At 40.8% G+C, this 18,300-nt stretch overlaps 1 protein-coding gene across 1 annotated transcript in view; it reads left to right on the top strand.

Moving 5' to 3' along the window:
• Positions 1–8,432: 8,432 nt before the first annotated feature.
• The window catches only part of Fhip1a (FHF complex subunit HOOK interacting protein 1A), a 131,859-nt gene continuing 121,991 nt past the window's right edge, over positions 8,433–18,300 (top strand). The window contains exon 1 of the mRNA XM_051198863.1: positions 8,433–8,495. The gene's annotated coding sequence lies outside the window, so the exon portion shown is untranslated. The remainder of the gene's footprint in view (positions 8,496–18,300) is intronic.

The following is an 18,300-nucleotide window of genomic DNA, read 5'->3' as shown; positions in this document are numbered from 1 at the left end:
GTCTTCCCTGCATTTTTCTTAGGCTGTCCCCTGGCAGAATTGCAGAGTGGCTTCAGTATGTCTAGGAGCAGAACAAGTCCTATCCATTCTTTGGAACTAGAAAGCTTCTTTGGAACCCCTGCAGATGCCACATGTTTCATTGTCCTAAGTGGGTCACACTTAACCTGTCCCTATGAGGTCCCAACGGTCTGAAGGTAGAGTCAGACCTGAACCATTCGAGGCAGGGGATGAGTTCCTTAATTAAGCCTGAACTGGTTGGTTTGTTTTGTCAGCTTAACACATACTGTTTCACATAGGAAGAGGAAAGAAACCCCAACTGAGAAAATGGCCTCCATCAGATTGCCCTGTAGGTCAATCCATGTGGTATTTTCTTGATTAAGGTTTGATGTGGGAGGGTTCAGGCTCTTGCCAATCCAGAGCAGGTGGTCCTGGGAGGAATAAGAAAGGGGTACTGACCATTAGTCTGGAGGACAAGTCAGTAAATTGCATTCCTCCATGGCCTCCGCTTTAATTCTTGCCTTCAGGTTCCTGCCCTGCTTGAGTTCCTGCCTTGGCTTTCCTCAGTGATGGTCTAGGACCAGGACATACACACCATTTTCTCCCCTAGTTGATTTTGGTCAGGTTTTTATTAAAACAACAGTAAACAAGCTAGGACAACACTAACATATGTTAGCAAGAAGTCAAGGACAAGCTTTCTGGGGAAATGGCAGCCATTCTTACAGTCACAGAAGATCTTTCATGCAATGCACTGTCCTTTAAGCTTTAGATAAGAGCTGAGCAGCAGCAAAACTAAGGGTATATTTGTGAGTATTCACCATGCATCCATATGGTATTGCTGTTCAGGAATGTATTCATTTAATTCACAATGGACTCTCACTGTGAGGGGCAGGTTGTCTTGCCCTTCTGAAAAATTGTAGGAGGTCTAGCAATCACACCTGAATAGATGGCCTTTCCACCTCTGCATGGAAAGGTTGGTGGCAATCTGGAGTAACTGATGATTGTGGTAGTCCAGATAGTTTTGCTCTCATCATTATTTAGTCCCCTTTCCATTGGGGTTTTCTTTCCTGTTTCATGTGGCTTTGGAGAAAAAAAAATAATAGTGCCACTCTATAATCTCCTATTTTTCCCCTCTTATTCCCAGACATGTGATTAGGCATTTAGTTTAAGCACAGTTAGTCAGGGTCCCTATTTCCCATTGCAGTGAGTCTTCAGGGAAGGTGTGAGATTCTAGATTCATGAGAGCCACTCTTGGGATTTTTCTGAGACAGTACTTGAAACTTTTATGGTTTTAGGATGGAAATGAAAGCCAAATGATAGCTTATTTTTGAAGTCACAGAGGGCAAAGCTGCCCATGGTATAGGAGAGAGGAAAGCCTGTAGGCAGAGACGTGATAAATAGAGGGTAAGATGCAGTTGGGTAAGAGCAAATGACTTTGGGGCAGCACAATCCCAATTCCAGTTTTCTTCTGTACAGTGAGCTGCCTTAATGTCTGTCCAGCTAGATGAGCTAAAATATTTCCTGCTTTGTTTATGTGAATGTGAGTTGGATTCCTATCACCTGTAGCTTCCAACATCCTGATTAATTACAGGATGTATCTGAAAAGCTATCTGAGGGTAGTTCTGTGATATTCTGTGACATAGAAGGTTCACTTCAATATTTAATGTGCTTAATGAACCCCCATGGTCCACAGTGAAGGGCCCACTCCTGTTCAGCTTAACTATGACCATAGGAAAAGTAAAGTAACCTCAGTGGTCAATGGCCAGTTTAAGCACTGTAGCTTGTTTCCAATAATGCTTCTGGGTAAGTGAGTTGAGAGATTTTTTTTCCTGAGAGAGGTATATGATGATGTATGTTTTAAAAATATCTGAGGAGACTTACTAGATTGAGTGGAATAGTTTTTAATAGTTGAACTTGAGTTACTATTGGTGAGGCTGACTTGGTATCAGTAGTTGCCTGTCTGGGCTACCCATAGTTGATGAAAAACAAACAAACAAACAAACAAAACACAAAAAAACATAAGAAAGCTTGTGGTGGTGGTGTACACACCTTTAATCCTGCTCTTGGGAGGATCCCTGAATTTGAGGCCAGCCTGGTCTACAGAGTGAGTCGAGTTCCAGAACAGCCAAGCTACACAGAGAAACACTGTCTTTAAAAAATGTGTTGCACACTTATCTTTAGATCCTTTAAATCTGAGTTTTACTTAGGGAACCTTCCTGTTTTATGCTCAAATCAAATCTGAGTAGAATTCTAATGAATAAGTATGGAGGACAGGAACAGAATTGATTTGGGATCTGAGAACCTAGGTATTTGTGGTTCAGAGGCCCACTGTGTCTGGCATTGTCACGATAGTTAGAAATTTGGACCATAATATATCCAGAACATAGGGGATGAAGTGGGGAGAAGCACCTGACTAAATGGAGGCTGGATTGGATAAGTGTGTGGGAACTCAGCATTCCTTCCATTTTCTAAGATTTTAGTGAAGTTACAACTTTACTTGTTTCTTCAAAGACAAATAAGGGACAAGTGCAGAGTGACAGAACAGGCCTGGTCCAATTTTAGGATGAGAATGTGAAGTTAATGTAGTAAAACAAATGTTTCAGTGTAGCAGCCCTTTAAATTCTTTAACTGTATTGAAAACGTGGGCTGACACCAACCGTGTAATGTCTATATTGAGACAGGGAAATGACCCTGCTCCAGTATGCCCTGGTGTGCACCCAATGGAGTGTGCTAGTTTTCCCAGTGTGCTGTGGACCGACAACAAGATTGTATGTTGTTCAAGGGCATTGGTAATAAACTGAATGGCCACAAATAAAACTGTTCTTTCATACTCTGTGACTAGCACTGAATAATTTGGGGTTTCTAAAAATGGGAAGGCATTTGATAATCTTCCAAGCTCTGGACCATCTGCAAACCAATTTCATTTGCTTAGAGTCAGATATGGAAAGAATCAGGAGTCAGACTTGAAAAGGCTCTTTTGACGAAACAGGACAGATGATGCTATACCCAAGAGAATGATAGTCTGCCAAGACTTGGTCAGTGACTTGACTTTAAGGATATTTTGCCATATGGTCTTCTCAGAAAGCTAAAGATCAGGTTTCAGTGTCTAGTACATACACATTAATAAATCATGCTCTTGAACTAAGGGCAGGCGCTACCTGCATCTGGGAAGTATTATTCGAAGGGAGCTTTGAGAAGTGGAGAAGGGGATTGACCTGGGCACTGAGTAGTTGGGGAAGGGTGGTGTGTTTTGGGCAGGATAGTTAGTACAATGTTTACTAGGATTGCAAGGCTCTAGTGTGTATTCTATGACCTTTGTCAGAGAAGTATTTCCACCAAATTAAAAAGAAATTCCTGTAAGAGTGCTGAATCTCAGAGTTTAAAACAATGAAATCAGTTGGGAAGAGATTTGTAACTGTGGGAATCATTTTTAAAATTTATTTACAAGCCAACTTTGCTTGCTAGGACAGAAGGCACACCTTCCTATCTTTCTAAAGGAGAAATCTGTTGTAACATTGCATTCGTATTTAAGGCAAAATTGAGACTTCAGTGTTGAGCAAGAGCTGAATGATTCTAGCTGAGGTTTCCTGCTCAGAGTAGCACTCAGTAACTACAGCTCTTCCTTTATCTTGGGATAGCTCCATCTGAGTTTTGAAGGGACATCAAGCTGTGAGAAAAAGACTGCATATTTTAGAAGACAACTTAAAAAGTTAATATTTCAATTAATATTAACTTAATATTTCAATATTTATTTATACACACTAATATTAGTAATATAATTAATATTCTTAAAATAAATATTTAAATATTTACTATCACCTTCCACTCAAAATGCATTTATTAGTATTTGATAATACTGGCCTTGGATACTGAATCCAAGCATCTCTCCTGGGCCAGATTGTCTAGTATTTGAAACTACAAGCATGTGGCATTATTCAGCTTTTAAATAAGCCCAGGGTATTAAATTATCAAAAGGGCAGCTATGTTGCTAATTAACCAATTAATTTTGGAGCTAGAAGAGAAACCAAGAACTTTGAGCATGCTAGCCAGATGTGCTGTGGAGCTATACCACCATTCCTGGTGTTTACTCTCGTTTCCAGTGGCCCATAGGAAAGCTCCAGTGCTCCTCGCTGAGTTTGGGAACACTTCGAAAGCAACAGAAAATGCTTCCGAGAAAAAGAGGCATTCACAGAGCTAGAGGGCATCTAGCACGGAAAAGCAAGATACAGGCTAGTATTCATTAGAGAGATCATGTTATATATTATTTAAGCAGAAGATAACTGTTGCAGATCTTGGACACAGGAGTAGTATTGAACTCCAAGTTTATTTCCTGAGGTATTTTGAGTCTGAAAGATTCAAAGGAAGGCATAATCTAGAAGAAAAGCCTGAAAGGACTGTTTTGAAGCAAAGGCTGGAGGAGGTAGCCTAGGACCAAGCAGCCAGGAAGTTCTCACCTAGGCAGATGCTCAGAAGGCCAGGGAGAGACAGAAATGGAACTGGGGAGAAAAAGCAGGGGCTGTGTAACAAACAGTATTTCCTGATTTTACATGACTCCATGCTTCTGATAACTCAGTTTTAATTGTCTCTGAGAGTATCTCAGAGACACAGCACTTATGAATGAAAGCAACCTCTTGGTAACTTGATATGTAGGAAAGACAAAACAGATGCAGTACCTCTGTGGACTCTGCATCCACACACAGTCTAGTGATGCTGATGTGTACTCTGGGGCCCTGCCTCCACACACAGTCTAGTGATGCTGATGTGTACTCTGGGGCCCTGCATCCACACACAGTCTAGTGATGATTACGTGTACCTCTGTGGGCCATGCCTCCACGTAAAGTCTAGTGAGGTCTAACCTTGGCCAGTGTTGTCTCATTTTTGTGGCTTTGGAGTCTGTAGCCTTTTGCCAGAACCTGGCAATCTAGAGGTTCCTATCAGAGCACAGGAACTGAAGGCAAGTTGCTATTGCTGTGGCCCCAGGCTGGAGCCTGGATGAAGGGTGGGAAAGAACACATTGCCTTGTACTTGCTCTCTAGGTCTTCAGCAGCACATCGATGATCCAGAAAACTTTGGCTGAACCAGAAATTCCAACAGTGTACTTGGTAGAGATGCTCTCAGGATCAGTATTTGGTATTTGTACTCTTGAAGGCTTAGAAGAATAGGCTAACTCCTGATTAGTAATTTGGTATCAGAGCCCATTGAGTCCTATAACAAAGTAAGGGCTGACTCTCTGGGTTGGTCTGAGCAGCTCAGAAGTTGGAAAAGCCTGTTTCTCTATTACTCTACTCTTATAGGCTCTCTAGCTGCCCAGTGAGCTCTCCCTAGAAATTATGCATGAGTTTGGAGAAACAGTCCTGAAACATCTACCACCACCACCACCACCACCACCACCTATTTCAGGAAAATGTACGAGATCCTTATAGCAGTTCCTCCTTTGGAGTTTTAGGGGACATCTTCTCTGAGCTATGTTTTTAACCTTATTTGGGAACATTGTAAACAGTATTAGCATAGGGCTAACCTTGTACAAATTAATACTTAATAAATTTTAGTTGAGGAAAGTAAATGAGCTGGGAAGAAAGCTGACTCTTATAGCTGTTGGTGTCACTGAAAGTATTTATTAAACTCTTTACCTTCATGGGGCACTGAGCCAGGGATGGAACAGAATACATTAGCAGATGTGACTTGTGTCCTTGGAGACCCAGGGCAGTATTTGCAAGCTCATTCTTGTGTGAAGTGTGAAATTTACCTCTGTTGTCATTCTCAGCTGACAAACAAGTAAATAGTGGTTGGGGCAAGAATAATGGTTGCTAACAGAAGGCTAGCATGCAGGTAGATTGTACCCAGGGTGCTCTGTTATTACTCCAGGCTCCTGGAAGCATTTTCCAATACTGTATTGTGATCTAGTATACACCTAGGTGTGGTATGGTGTGGTGTGCTGTGGTGTGGTGTAGTGTAGTTATACTTCTGAGGCTCTTGTGTTTGTAGGCATAAATACATTTTAAAAAGATTTATTTTGGGTGTGTTGTTTGTCTCTGCCAGGAATGTTAAAGTCTGGATTGCAAACATCATTCTGGCTGAAGAATGACTTAGCTTTCTTCCAAGGGCAGGCAGGGGCTTAGGGGAGGCCCAAGATTTTCATTACAATGGGAAGTTTTGTTGAAGCCTGCCTGGTCCCTGACAAAGATGGGAACTGGAAGCTGAGACTTGGTCTTTCTCCTCAGGCCTCTGCTCTTCTGTGTTCCTAAATGTAACTGGCCTCCTTTAGTTTTCTGTTTTCATATGTGGCCTGGGGTCCTGCCTGTCGTCATCAGTGACAGAAACGTTTTCTTATTTTGAGATAATTTTAGATTTGCAGTAAAGTTGCTAAAATACTATGGAGGATTCCTAGACATTCATGTTAACCTGCTTCACTGAATGTTAACCTCTTTTGTTCCAGAGGCCTTGCTGTTCTCAGGGTGATGGGTCTGGGGGTGGAGCAAGGGAATGGGGATATGAACAATGACCTTTCTCTAACTTCCAAGGAGTGTCCAACTGTGGCGTGGACTTTAGTGACCTAATGTTTTAACTTTTCATGAGAAATTTAAAAATTTAAAATGTTCTTCAGGTAATAGCATTAGGGAACTCAAAGGTGATTGGTGTTAGTGGTTCTGTTTCGGCCATGGTAGAATTGAGTGAAGGGAGAGTTTTGATGGAAGAGTCCTTGCTGGGGGGGGGGGGGGGAGGTCTTGAAATACTGTTTATTGATCGTTCTGTTTACTTAGCATTTAGTGACTGCCCCATAAGTGCAGTTCACACTCATCTTTGGCGACACCAAGTTGAGCTTTAAGACAGGGGTTTTGTGCAAATGCTGTGGTGGAGGTAAATACAGTGTGCTGTGGAGTGCATGGAAGGAGGTCCAATGCCCTCCTGATGGTGCAGTCCTCATTACGGCTACAACACCTGGAAGGAACACTCTTGGCAGATGTAAACAATCTGTTCTATTTAGTCCAAACTTACAATTATGATAGCTTATGCAAATTTAGGGGACAGTCAGTTCTTTGTCATCTTACCAGTAGGTAAGTACATTGTTCCTCATGAGTAGAGTTAAAATAGTCATTAAATGCAGTGATGTGCTGATTGTGTTTATTTTCCTAGTGCCACCTACTGCTTTCCTTTACCTGTTTTTTTTCCTTTCTTTCTTCCTTTCTTTCTTTTCTTTTTTTTTTTGGTAGTGCATAAAATTCTTTATTTAGAACAAAAAGCATATCTATCTATCTATCTATCTATCTCTCTCTCTATATATATATATATATATATTACAATTTCAAATTCAAACCTGTATAAAAAATGTTAGCACATATACCTAATTTGAGAACTACACATACAGTATATGCACAAACACATCACATTTTACAACCTTTTTATTTAATTAGATTTCACTCATAATAAGGCAATGAAATAGCTATTTCATATTTGTATATTTTCTATAAAAGTTAGAGTAAATATCCATACTTTCTAGAAAATGATTGTATATAGAACCTTTCAAAATATGTACCCCACTATATTATTGAAGTAATGTTGCTTGGAGAACAAATGTACATTTTGACTAGTTCTGTCAAAGTGCCAATCTATAACCATTCTTTGGTGTAGAGAATAGGTTATTGTCATTGGTATTTGTGTTCTTGCATTCTTACACTTATTGCATATAGAGACTACTTTGTTACTCAGTACACCATTGGTTCATCAGATAACCTTTTCTATAGGCTCATCAGAAGGTGGTGTGCTATGCCTTTCTCTGTGGCCTTTCTGAAAGATGTTCTGGAAATAGGGCATCTCATCATAGTAGATTGGAAACTCCAAGTCCATACCAACAGTTTCTGTAGAAACATTCCTTGTAATCCAGTCTGCCTGCCATGCATATATCTGTTAAGGAACATAGACCATGTTCATCCAATTCATCTAAATTTCCTTCTATAAACTCAGACTTATATCTCTCCATTTTAAGTATTAGTTGAATGAGAGTGACTTCCCATGAGCACAACTCAAAATAGAGCAGTGGAAACAATCAAAATAGCAGATGGACAAGTTTGGAAAATGTGAGGGCACCATGCCATTATAACCAGCAGTAGAGAACCAGATGCTATACACCATGGTCTCCAGCATACATTGGGTAGTATATGAATCTTGCCTCCAGTTAGAGATTCAAAACGAGACATAGAAAGTGATGTACCAAATACAAACTTATGATCCAAGCACTTGTGACATATTAAATTACACATCAGTGTAACACCAGCAACAGGCTTGGCAGTTAGATACCATATGGTTATCATAGTGGAGAATTTCATTCTGATGAGTTGGGAGCTTTGATTCTTCTTCAATTAAATTAAAACTGAATCTATTTTTTGTTTCAGAGCCGTGGTGGTGGCACTTTGTTTAGCAGCTCCCATTTCATGTTCAGCTTGTTGAATCCTGTTGTGAGAGTTTCAGACAGTGACATCACCAAAGCAGTTGTGAAACAGGTAAGAACCTGGCTATCACTCTGTCTATCCTTCTGTTGTTGGGCACCTATGTTGGTTCCGTTGCATACTGTGAATAGTGTTGCAATAAACATTGATGTGCAAGTGCCTCTGTTGTAGGTTGACTCAGAGTCCTCTGGGCAAATTCCTAGGGCTGGTTTAGCTGGATCATATGACAGATCTATTTTTAGTTTATTTTTGAGAAACATATATACTGATTTCCACAGTGGCAGAACTAATTTATCACCTCATCAGCAACATGCAATGGTTCCCTTTGGTCCACATCATTGTCAGCATTTGTCATCTGTTTTCTTAATGACTGCCATTCTGACTGGAGTGGGAGAGAATCTCAATGCAGTTGTACTTTGTGTTTCTCTGATGTTTAGTGAAGCTGAACATTTTTTTCATGTTTATTGCCCATTTATATGTCATCTTTTGAGAACTGTCTTTAGCTCATTTTCTATCTATGTTATTTGACTTGTTTAGTTCTTTTGAGCTCTTTGTATGTTCTAGATATCACTCAATCTTCTGTCCACTGGCAATGTTTTCCTACTGTTCTGTGAGCCATCTCTTCTCCTGGTTAGCTGTTTCCACTGTGCAGTAGCATTTTAATTCCTTGAGATGTCATTTGTCCATGGCTGAGCCTATTTCCTGAGCAATAGGACTTCTATTCAGCAAGTCCTTGTCCACCTGTGCTTAGGAGCTGTGAAGTCCCATTTTTGCTTCTCATTTTTGTAGGAATGGCTTCAGTGAGCATTTATGTTGGTGTCATGCTTACTAGTCATCATCTAGTTCTGTAACATGCCTGAGAAACCTTTGCCCTCTCCCACATCATGAGTTTCTTTTGTCTTCCACCAACAGCTTTGTGGTTTTATCAGTTATATTCTCATTTATATTTCCTATCAAGTTACTTTTTATGAAAGAGGTGGGGTTGTGGGCAAGGTTTCTAGTTCCTCTATTGTTTTTCTTTTCCTGCTGGATTATGCTAGTGACTTTGTGACAATCATGATTTTGTATGAGGAGGTCTAATTTTGGGGTACTCTATTCTGTTCTGTAGTTATTCTTTGCTTGTCTTGTAGTATTTATAAAAATGTTACTGTGTATGTTTGTGTGTATGATGTATGTGTGTGAGTATGGGAATGTGAGTGGAGGTCAGAGTACAACTTCCAGGAGTTGGTTCTCTCCTTCCACTGTGGGTCTGAGGACCACATTCAGGTGCTTAGATTTACACAGCAAGCATTTGTACCCACTGATCCACTTCTCTGGCTTGCACCATTTTTAGTAGTTGTTATCATACAGGTGGCTGTTTCATAAGTCACATGGAATCACTGGACAACTTTGAAGTTTATATTTTTTGCTGTTAAAAACAATAGGAATGTCTGTTTAGCTATTGATAACTGTAAAGAACACACACACACACACACACACACACACACACACACACATATATATATATATATATATATAATCCAAGGGAAATATTTATAAGTGCAATGCTACTATTTCACTTTATATGGTATAGTCTAATTTTTATTTCTGCAACAAATGAGAGTGCCTGCTATTTACAAGAAAGTAGAGTGAATGCTGTGATCAGAGCCCATGACGCTCTTACCATCTGGGAGAGGACAGTTTACTTTGCTTCTGGCTAGTCAGCTTCCTGTCTCTGTAATGAAATAAATGATAAATGTAACTTATGTAGAGAAAAACATTTATGAAAGGTTTGTTTTGATTTCTGCTTTCATGGATTCCAGTCCGAGGTTAGGTTGATCCATTGCTTTGGGCATCTGGTAGAAGTGCTGGGTCACTAAAGTGGGGACCATCTTATCACTAGTGCTGATTGCTTGCATCAGGAGCCAGGAATCCAAGATAAAGGGGAAGAAAGATACCAGAGCACCCCATCTCTGCAAGGGCATGCTCCCCATGACCTATGGGCCTTTTGTAAGACTCTACCTCTTAAAGGTTTTACTATCTCCCTATAGCACCATCCTGGGGACCAATCCTTTAATAAATAGGCCTTTAGGGGGACACCTTTTTAAGCCATTGAAGCCTTTACATACCATTTTCATATTGTTACTTTCCTGTAACAACCAAAGTTGTTAGAGAATTATAAAAACCAAAACCTTCAGTGGAAGGACTTTCCTAAAACTTGTTATTCTCCAAGGGTCTCATAATATATTATGAATATACATGCATTTGCATGTATGCCAGCTGACTGAAAGTAAATGGTAAATATTTGGCCAATTGTCTAAAGGCATTCAGTCAATTACAGAAACAGAACAGCGGTCATAATTCACCCAGCGTGTGTGGTCAGATATGAAAGGTTACCTGTCTTAAGCTTTTTATATGCTAACCAGAAAGGCATTTAGTTGCATAAATGATCCCCCGAGGTACATGTTTTTATTTTATGTGGGTATATACATAAAATTATAGTGCTGTGTGAAGTGTTTGTAAATGTTTAGCTGCTTTATGTGATCATTTATCCACTTAGAGGTGCCATTTGCAATAGAAAGGCCATCATAGATCTCATTTTAAGTATCATGATGTTTTTCTTGGAGAAGATGGATTTTAAGAGAGAAACTGATATTTTTGGTAAATATTTAATATCTTCCAAATAATTTTCTGTATGAGCAGTAAAATAATTGTATATTATGGTATTTTAATATAATTTTCATGTTTACCATAATAAAATTAATATCTGTGATAAGAAGGACTACCAGTCTGGAAACTATAGTTTTAATAGTCATCCCTACAGTCTAATCGAAGCCTGATAGCTCCAACTTGTGCTAAACTAGATACGGACACACAGGATGCAGAGGACTGTGTCTCAGATGGTACACAGGAAGTGTGTAAGACTGGCTCCTACAGACATGTGCCTTTAATTTGTCAGTGAGTTAGGGACTTCCTTTCTGGGCCATGTCAGTTATTTTGAACCAAGTAAAAACTCTTTTTTTTTTTTTTGTATGAAACTTATTTGCTTATTATCTATTGTAAATAGAACAGAATCTTTTGGAGGACAACCAATAACATGAATGGTAAGGTCTCACTCTGGTCCCAGTGCTGACTCCATCTTTCAATGCTGACAGTTTCTGGATCCCTGTGGGTATAAAGCATGAGGACCACCCTAACCTGGATCCAACTCAGATTAATTCATGAAATAGTTTGAGATAGAGCTGGTGTTATTTTGTGGTATTGCTCTTAACATTTTGAGGTATGTTCTAGTGTGACTGGACACTTTGGACTCAACCTAATCTCTTTCTGGTTCTTACGATAGACACATTTTTCCTTTATCAAGGCAGCAGTGGGAATCTCTCTGAGGTTCTCTTTAGAAGTCCCTCAGAGGATGTCAGTGGAGCTGTGACCAGGTAGAAGGAGGGACAATCAGCGCTGCCTGTTGATTGCTGTGTAGTCCCTCAGTCATCAAGTCTCCTGTTTTCCTGATGAGAAATAATCCAGAAAACAGGCCAGAACCAAAACTAAATAGAACTAAAACTAAGGTTTAGAAGATTAATTTAAAATGAATTTCATCCTGTGGCCCTCTGTCTCATAATCACCCTATTTTCAGTACCCTTTGATAAAAGGTGTATGGGTAGTGAATGTAGTTTTCCTCCCTGAGCCCCTGTATCCCTCTCTCCCTCCTTAAACTCACAAACTCATGTCGTTCTAAAACTAAGAAAGGTTTCCCCTCCATCCCTCCACATTGTGCTCTGCAATGTCACCCTCAACAAGAGTATGTTCATTTTGTGGTCAATTTACTGTTTGGTCTTGTGATTTTTCTCAGCTCTGACTCTTGCAGCTAATTAACATGTTCATTTACACTGTGCAGCTACAGTACAGGCATGTTAAATAATTGATTGGGCTGTGGCAGGTAGAGGATGGTAAATGCAGTCCCTTTGTTGCTATGGTGATACATTTGGTTAAGGGGTCCTGTCTATCATTTGGATTACATGGATCTGACACATGTGATGTAATTGTGGTTGATGTGGTTGGAGGAGAAAATCAACTTAGGAAGAGGTGGCATTTGAAGCAAATGAATATATGTTTCAGAAGGTGCTTGGGCAAACTTGTGGAATGACACACTGTTCTATTAAAAGGCTCACTCCCAGTGAATGCATTAGTACAGAGAATGGGTGAAGTGACAGATTTGTTTACTTGCTATCACAGTAGCATTTGATCATTTATTGCCTAAAATGGTTATTGTGTGAGGTTTACATCCTTCCCTCTGTCACCCTTAGGAGGGCTTCTAGTAAGTGGAATTGATGCTGTCTTTAGTAGAGATTCTGAGGGGAAGGACATTTCTTTTATTCTTTGTTAAAAGCAAAATCCCCAAGCTGTTAGGAGAAGCCATTTTGTTTATGTCCTTTTCCAGCAAATATTCACTGAGCATTCAGCTAGGGGCCCCAAAAAGCTGGGAGACAAGGGCACAAAACAGATATAGTTCTGCCCCCATGGTGGTTAGTCGCTAGTTGTCAGTGTCTGTTTGCCTTTAGCTCTTCCCTTTTCCTGCTATTCTTTGACCTGAAGAGAACTGTCGTATTTGTGTGTGATAGTGTGTGTGTGTGTGTGTGTGTGTGTGTGTGTGGATGCATTCATGTGGAGGTCCAAGGTTGATGTCAGGAGTCTTCCCCAATTACTTTCTATCATGTTCATTGAGGAAAGGTCTCTTAGTTGAATCAAGAGCTTGTCAGTATGGCTAGTCTAAATAGCCAGCTTGCTTTAGGGATCCCAGTCTCTGTTTTGAGCCCTGGAAATAAAGGTGGCCCACCACAGCCACTTCACATTTATGTGAGTTCCAGGGTTCAAAATCCCAGTCTACATGCTTGTTCATCAAGGACTACTCCCGACCCATCTCCACAGACCCCAAGAATCTTATTTTGTCCTTATGTTTTGTAGTTCTTTCATGTGTATATGAAAGTAATTTTTGTTTGTTTGTTTTTTTTTGTAGTGCTAGGAAGTGAATCCAGGGCCTGACTTAAGTATCTACCAGTGAGGTACACCCTCACCCTTCAGTAGTTTGTTTTGAGACAAAATCTCATGCAGTGTAGACTGGCTTGTAACTTGCTATATTATCTGAAACCAGCCTTGGACGCATGCCTCATCTCTGCTGGTATGTACCACTATATCTTGTTTTCTCAGTAGGTATGTGCATGTGTGCACATGTGCATGTTTACATAGGCACATATAGAGGCCAAAGCACAACCATGTTGTTTCTTAGACACTATCTATACATCCTTTTTTACTGAGACACTGTCTCTTGTTGGTTAATAACTTACCAAGTAGGTGAGACTGATTGGCCCTGAAGATCCATTTGTTTTACCCCCTCAGTAGGGCTGGGACAAGTACATGACATTACACTCAGCTTTTTCAATGTGGATCCTGGGGATTGAATTCAGGTCCTCATGCTTGTAAGATTCAGCATGCTACCAGCAGAGTGATCACCTTAGCCTCCTAGTTACAACAAGCAACCTGAGAATAAATACATACTTAAGTGACATGGGTGGCACTCTTGATCTGCACCTTTCTTTTCATTGGGCCAGCTAAGTTAAGAGCAATCTCTTGGGGGTATTTTACTCAATTAGTTTCCCATACATTTTTCCTGACTATGTTTTTTCTTAAAAGCTCTTAATTAATCTTATGTGTGTTTTATTGTTCCTAGTAGAAGTTTTGGAGAAGGAAAAAAGAGTTGAAAGTCAGTAGCAAGGCCCTAGTGCATTGAGTTTAACTCATGATGGGATAATAGAAAGATCAGGACTGTTGTTCAGATGCTGCGATTCACAGAGTCCCTGCTATTTGTTCTCCTTGGGCCACATCTGAAGGGATGTATCAGTGAGTGCCATCCTGTCATCTTGCAGTGGAAGTTCATGTGACCTTGGATGGCGAACAAGAGTGCAGACGTGATGCTATGACAGTGATTGGGCAATGCAGAACTAACATACATAGCACTTACCAGGAGTTTTATTGTGATACAAGCAGTTGGGAACCATTGTGGGATTCTGAGAAGCTCAACATGAACAAGTTAACATTCCAGGGAAGAAACTTGCCCTTGAAGTTGAGGACAGGAAGGTCAGCTAGAAGTGTCCTTGGCAGTGAGTGTTAAGTACTTGACATGTAGAAACTCAAGGCTCTTTGACTCTTGATCTGAGAAACTAATAAATACCTGACAGGACTAGGAATCATCTCAAATGGCAAGCCAGCTTCATTTCTTTTGATCAAAGTGTGCTTTCTGGCTGGCTCTGATTTGATGCTTATCTTATTCCCACATTTTGAAGGATCATTCAATATTGCTGAACCACTGTATTTAACAGGAAGGAGAATATACTGGGAGGACTCTGGAATTCAGGCCCACCTAGAACTCAGAGCAGGAATGACAGTGGCAGCTCCTTGGCTTGTAGGCCACATGGCTAAGCCAATCTTCTCTAAGCTTTTCCTGGGTTGATGTTTCAGTTGTTGAAACAAGGAGAGAAGCATGTTCCAATCTGATTTGTGACATGTTCCAATCTGATTTAAATTTCTGGGTGAGGAATTTGATCGGCTTAGCTTCTCTGTGGTCCAGTCAGCAAAGGTGAGAATCAGTACAGGCAGGCTCATGAAGACCTGGGTGGCTGCTGGCCTCTATCCCTGAACTGAGGCATTGTTGGGCAAAGCAGATAACCAGGGCAGATGCTCCTAAAAGTGGCACAGATTCCTTAAAGAACATTTGCCATTTTTGAGTTGGGTGTTTGAAGTCTCCTTGTGGCATAAGGAATTAAATATGTTCTGTCCATCTTACCAATTATGTCAGAGAAAAGCAATTCAAATAATATCATTATTTGTTGAAAGCTGGTGTGATTCTTAACTCTTGGAAAATGAGCTGTTTTGTTGTTACATTTCTTCCCATAACACAATTAAAAGATCTGCAATGCTTTAATGATTAGAATGTGGGATTTTATGTAAAGGGACATTTTGTTCATCATAAATCATATTTCTTTTATTATATTTATACCTTTACCAGAGGAGTTTGGAAACAACCTTGAGATTCAGATTTCGAAGGATTACTAGCTCTAAAACTTATGATTTTATTTGTTGGCTGGAAAGCAAAAACAAAAAGCACTTCTTGAAGCTTGTGATTCACTGCTTATCACCTTGAGCTCTTGCTACTCAATGTCAAGAAGGCATTAAATCTTGTACAGAGGGAAAACAGAGTAAATACTGTATGGCTGCAAACAGCAGCTTGAGTTCTGCTGTGCCAGGTATTTCTCATAGCATGCTGACCAGCAGACCGGGCCAGTGGCTTTGGGTGCAAATTTTTCTGCCCAGCCCAAGACCGGTGAGAAGCAAAGTATCTTGTTAACACAGCAGCTTCTTTTGAACCTGGTCCTTTTGGTGGCGGAAGGAAAAGCTAATGGGAACAACTGACCTGGCTGAATAGTGGTGTGACAAAAAAAGTAAATCAAGATAAATTGTGCTCTGGCCTGCTAGAATACCCCTGTCTCTGTCTCCAGGTTTGATTTATGCAGGAGTGTTTGCTGCTGCCTTTGAACATACAGCAAACACATTTTCTCTGTTGTATACAGATTTGAGGAAGGCATTGAAGCAAGTCACTGTTGGGTGCATATCCAGGGTGCTTGATTCTGCTGCAGTACAGAGCTCACATACTCAAACCAAATGGCATGAAATGGAACAAATTGGGCCATAAGCCAGGCAACACAGTAAATGCTAAATGGAAAGGATCCCCAAAAGTGTTGTAGGAAAACTGGTGTGGTGCTAGAGACAGACTAGGAGGTGAGGGCTGTGGCACATGTCAGGCCTGGGGAGCTTGCCATTTTAACTGCCATTTTCTAAATTATGTAGGTGGAGATAGAGGGAAGTGTTGCATTTAAGTTTGGTTGTGTTTGAGGGGTTGCTGGGCAATATTTATTTTCTCATTCCCTAATCAAACTCTATCACAAAGATTAAAACCAGAAAAATATGGCTTTTTTTTTCTATCTCAGTAAATATTTTCCATTGAAAGGAATATCCTTTTTCTACTCAAAGGAAGTGAGAAATCATGGTAAAAATACTAGTAGTTCTGGACATAGTCTCGTGTAGTTCAGTCTGGCCTCACTGGGTTGCTGAGGATGACCTTGAACTTCAGATCCCCCTGCCTTGGCTTCGAAGGCTGGAAGTATAGGTTTATGCCACTACCTAATTTATGTGGTTCTGGGGATCAGACTTCCGGTTGTGCCTATTAGGCAAGCACCCTAGCAACTGAGACCCATCTTCAGCCCTTCATGGAACCTCTTAAAGTTGCCATTCACTCATAAGGGATGGTTTGTACCTTCCCTACACACCAGGTGTTTCTTGAGGCAGACTGTGTCTGTGGGAGGCATCTTTAGCCCTTTTCAAGGGAAGGAATTAGTGTCTCCCTCCCCACCTCCCCAGTGAGGTTTAACAAAGACTCTTAGTGAATGTTTCCCTGCCCCCTTGTGGCCTCTTTCCCAGGTGGGCGTAGGTTTCCCACCTATCTTGTCTCTGGTCACAGAGAACAGAGAAAGAGCCTTCTGTGACCCAGAAAATAGGAAGCTTATTGTAAGATCCTAGGTAAAGACATCAGCAGGCTTTAGGAAGGCAAGGGCTGAGGGGAACTGGGCACGCAACGGCTGGAATCACAGGCTGTTGGATCCTTACAAATTCTCCAGGCCCAACTGTCATTATTAGTGGATCCAGCTGCTCTTTAAGCTGCCGGTCTGACTCAGGCTTTTCAGCTTCACTGCCTACCACCAGGCCACTTTACCACTTAGAACTGAACTAGGAATGTGAATGGTAAAACAAATATATCATCATCTCTGATACTGAAGTATATTGCAGATTGGTGATCAACTTAGAGTTGCTTTGGACCAGGGTCCCACCCTGGTTTTTTTTTTTTTTTTTTTTTTTTTTTTTTTTCTGTTTCTGTTCCATTTGGCTAACAGGTTGTTGTTATTGGTAGTGGTGTGGGTGTGTGATCTTGCACTACTTTAGTGCAGAAAATCATTGTCTAAGGCTGCCTCCAGTGACTTAGAAATATTACTAATGTCCCTCAAAAGGGCTGTGGCAGGACATTGCAAAGACCCCATGATGAGCATACTGTCATGCCCACAAGGTGCCAGTAAGGTAGAGATTGTTATCTCCATTTTGAGACAGCAGAAATTGGGGCCACAAAAGGTTAAGTACTTTGCCTAAAGCTATAAAGCTATGGAGTTAGTAGGAAGCAGAGCTAGAATTTAAGGCCAGATTTATTTGACTTCACTAGATTATAACATATTTTTAAATACTGGAAAGGCAGGGCTGATTGAAGCATCATGATAACACTGGACTTTTCTGCTTTTGGACGGTTGGGCCTTACGATTTCAGAGCCCTTCTCAGTATGTGACTACTAGGATGGTGCCTCACTTTGTCATCTCCAGGAAAAGACCTTCCAAGAAAGACTCCAGGTTTTCTGACACTGAGAAGAAAATAGTTAAAGCTCAGTGCTTTTGGAGTGGACTTGTTCTCGCTACATCACAGCAGGATTAGGGTCAGGAGAGCCTCTCCAGCTGGGGAGTCTCCAAGAGTGAGGAGTTCTGGTGCCTGCAGCCTCTGCCACAGGCTGTCTTCCTCACTTAGGAGTCTATGGTACTTTTCAGAACTCTGAGCCTGGAGGCCAGGGTAGTGTTTGGGCTTTAACACACAGCAGGCATGCAGTACATGTTATTTGGATAACTAGATAGAAGTGTGTGCCTGTGCTTCCCCCACGATCAGCTTTGGTGAATCTCTTTCCTCACGCCTCAGTTTTGCTTGCTGTACTTCCTTGTTCAGGTTTTGCAGCCCTGTG

The sequence above is a fragment of the Phodopus roborovskii genome, unplaced genomic scaffold, assembly GCF_943737965.1.
Source record: "Phodopus roborovskii unplaced genomic scaffold, PHOROB, whole genome shotgun sequence".
Classification (NCBI taxonomy): Eukaryota; Metazoa; Chordata; class Mammalia; order Rodentia; family Cricetidae; genus Phodopus; species Phodopus roborovskii.
This window is presented reverse-complemented; position numbering and strand designations above follow the sequence as displayed.